Genomic DNA, 4137 nt, shown 5'->3' with positions numbered 1-4137 from the left:
GACAGGTAGTGGATAATGAATTTCTGCTCCTCCTGTGTTGAAGTTTATCTTCCCCAGTTGAATTGAGTGCGCATTTCCTCGGTGATATCATCTTTTCTTTTTCCTGCATGATCCAAGTACTTCAGTGTTATCCTGACCTACTCGTATCCCCTGCAGATGTTTTGTTTCCTTGGCTGAGTCTTTCCATTTTGTATGGAATTCCTCTAGTCCCCCAGCAGTTTTAAGTCGGAGCCTGGCCTATGCATAACTCTTTTCCCCCTCAAAGTCTATGTCTCCCTAGTGAGTTTTCCTTATAGAATGCATTATGCTCATACGGATTTTTGGTCCCTCTGATTTCCTTTCCTTTGTGGCAATATTTCCCTATAGAGAATCTACTTTTACATTCATATCATATGCATCGTGAGGTCTCTTAGGGACCAAAATTTGTCTCTATATTGTTATTTAAGCCCATTCTACTGAGTCGAGCCGAAGATTTTAACCTTCATCTCCTAGTTAGAATTTCCTTAAATAGGGGCAGCTGTAAGATCTCAATTTTGACCCTAAGATCCCTCATGCAATCTCATCATATGTATTAGCATTGGGATCATACCTTGGCATCCTCCTTACTCCTCTTTCATTGGGTTTGTTTTGGGAGAGATCACCAAGCACCATGTGATTGTATCATACTTGTATATTATCATTTTACTAACCAAAATACCAAAAATATGTCTTTGTATTTTCCTAACTCTTTTGTAGGTAGGGCATGATCACCATTGATCTATCAAGTTCATATCTAGGGTTTGAGACCCTCATGACAAAGAGCACAACCATGAATTGATACAAGAATGGTTATGAGCACCATATATGAGTTCCATTGATTCCTACATGTCATATTGATCAAGTTTTCTTCAAGAGTTTAAGGGTGATTTTCCTTGGAAACCCTAGTTTGACTAAGTATCTTGAGTAACTTCTCCAACAAGATATCTCACCATTTGATCAAATTCCTCAAGGGGCACTTAAAAATTCATCATCTTATGCATATATGATCTACCATGAGCCAAGAAAGTCAAGATAATTGAATGTTAGCAAGTTGGTTGATGGTGGTTGGCCAGATGAATTCATCTGATCAAAATTGGGTCTCCCTAGACCCTATCTCCTAAACTTTTCACCATATGGAAATGATTCTAAGAGAAATGTTACTCTAAATGAAATTCCAAACAACTTTCATGTTGAGACCTAGAGCTATTTTTGCTTGGAAAATCATTTTCTATATGGACACATTATAGGTCATTTTGTCTAAACCCTAATTTGAAATTCAACTTCCCAAGGCCATAACTTGCTCAATTTTTATGATATGAAATATTTCCAAGTTGCACAATCAAATTCAAGATGTCTACTCCAACTTTGATGTTTGGAGTGGAAGCAAAATCAACATTTATGAGCATGTGATATGAGGATACATTATAGGTTATTTTTTACCTATACCATTGAACAAGTGATTTTTCCAAACTTCAAAAATGCATAACTCTATCATTCCGAATCCAAATAATATGAAATTGGTGACCATTTTTAAGGTGTTTGAAAGAGATATAGCTGTTATGAATACACTTTTCTCATTTGAAGCTCACATAAAAAGTTAAGTAAGGTGGAATTTTGAGATATATGACTTAACACTTAGAAACATTTTCAACATGTTGAAATTTCCAAACTTCCACCTAAAAACTCACCGTGATCCAAGCTCCAAATGAAAAAGTGTTCGACATCAAACTTGTTCCCTTTGATCCAAGCATTCCAAAGAACCCAAGTTCGTGCATTTTCAATGAGGTTTGCTAGGGATGCACATGGCTTTAACAGAGCAGCATCATTGGAGGAAATCAAATGTACAAACTTCATTCCACATTGCCTTGCCAATCAAGCTTCATTCAGACTTCAACATGATTGACTTTGGACCTTAATGCATTGCCTCATGGGCCTGTACATGCCCATGCACTCGTGTATTCGCATTGCTAAATTTGGACAAAATTTCAAGTGTGCAAATATCACTCCCTCATGCTATAAATACATGACCTCTGTGCTCAATTCAAGGACATCTTGCGCGCCAACTTTGCCCCCCAATTCAAACCCTCTCATTCTAAAGGAAAACCTGAGAATTTTCAATTTGAAAATTCAGTTTGAATCTCAACTGTTGGAGATTCAAAAACTCCAGGATCCAAAGCCTTGTACCCTTGCTAATCACTTCCTGCAAGCTTCTCAAGTGTGATCAGATCGTGTTTGAAGCAAGCAACACCAAGTTCTGCACAACATTGAAGGTAATTTTCAGAAAACTTCATCTCTTCGATTCTCACTCAATTCTCATCAATTCTCTTGGATCTTTGGTTGTCTGAATTCCTACCAATGTAGGCAAGAAGATTGAGTAGCTTAGAGGTCAAATCGAAGCAACTCAGTTGATGCACCTCAAAATTCAACTCCATATCTCTCTCTATATATGTGGAGTTAGTTAAAATTGAGGTGATATTCGTGATCTACATCATCTTATCTTTCAGATCATGTCCTCTTTTGTCATTTATAATGTGGTGATGACTGAACCAGTCCGGCCAGGGTCATCGGAGAAGATGACCGACCTTTTGGCTCTTGCGATGAGCTGGAAGTGTTCAGAGCCGTTAGATGAGTTCGAAATGTTTTAATCTCGTGCGTTGCTTTTAAATGCCAAGCCTATGTCGCGTTAACTACAGTGCACCATGGAACGCGTGCGCTGATCCACTTGATCTGCCACCTCAATTAATGAGGGAGATCAAGTGGTCCACGTTTTTTGATATTTTCTGATTTTTCTTTTATTCCTTTTATTTTCATTAATTCATATTAATTTTAATATTGATCCAAAAAATATGAGAGTTTCACCAAAAAATTTCCTCTTTCATATTTTGAATGAAAATTATTTTTTGGATCATTATTAATATTTTTCAGGATTTAATTAATTTTGTGATTGTTTTTAATTGTTTAAAAATACTTTTAAGTCTTCAAAAATGCTGAAATTTTTTCTCCAAGTGACTTCAAATAAAAAAGCAAAAGCAAAACAATATTAACTTCTAACTCATTAACAAGTGACTTTTAATTTCAAGTCTTTTATTTTAATGCACTTTAATTATTAAGTTCTATTCATTTGCCATTATTCATACCATTCTAATTGTTTATGTTAATGTCATTTTCTCTTTGTCCATTTGGACCATATTGTGTGATATCTCTTGCTTGTGTATATTTTGTTTGTTTGAGTGGTCTTGGACCATTAATGTACATAATAAGAACAAAAACCCTAAAAAACTTTTGTGTGGACTGTTGACTTGATCTTGGACAAATTGGACTTAGAGTTTAGGTAACCTCCCTATGCTAAAGGACTTGGCCAATGCCAACTTTTGTGAAACCAAGTGATTGCAATTTGAAACTTCATCTAATACATCATTGAAGATCCCTTTGAGTTCATCTGTAACATGATCATTGTAAAGCTGTTATTTTGAACCTGTGACTTATGGAATTCATCTGCTACATGGGATAATTTGAAGAATATCATGGAGTGGCTAAGCTTGGATGTGAATATCTTTATTTGATGCCTTGCTCTTCAAGATTGATATAATTGTGCATTTTTGTTTTGCTTGATTCTCAATGTCCAAGGGAATTTGGGTTTCTATTGACATTCTTGTCTATTGGATTGCTACCCATTGGTCAGATCTTTTCAACCCTTAACTTTTAATTTTGTGCAAAAGATTAGTCTCTTCATCTTCTCCCCATTCCTTTAATTTCAAAATATCTTCCTCCCCTTTTTAAAGTCTTCTTTGATTGAACTCATTTTGTTCTAAACTTTGACCACTTTGCAAACTAGAAACTTTGGCCTTATGCCTTTGCATTTTCAAACTTCTTTCCTTAATCAAACTTGTAAATGAACTTAATTATACTTGACCTAAACTTTCAAAAGCCAAAAAGAACCAACTCATTCAAACCATTTTTAGGCCTTTGTGCCTTTCAAACATAAATTTTGTTAAAAGCAATGCATCCACTTTGAAACTTGCATCACGAACTACGAGGTTTTGATCCCTCATTTTTATGTTGGTACGTAGGCACAAGTCTGAAGGTCTTGTCAAACACAAAAATATAATTAATGATCTC

The sequence above is a fragment of the Lathyrus oleraceus genome, chromosome 4 (assembly GCF_024323335.1).
Source record: "Lathyrus oleraceus cultivar Zhongwan6 chromosome 4, CAAS_Psat_ZW6_1.0, whole genome shotgun sequence".
Classification (NCBI taxonomy): Eukaryota; Viridiplantae; Streptophyta; class Magnoliopsida; order Fabales; family Fabaceae; genus Lathyrus; species Lathyrus oleraceus.
The sequence above is the reverse complement of the archived record's forward strand: the minus strand, read 5'-3'. Positions refer to the sequence as shown.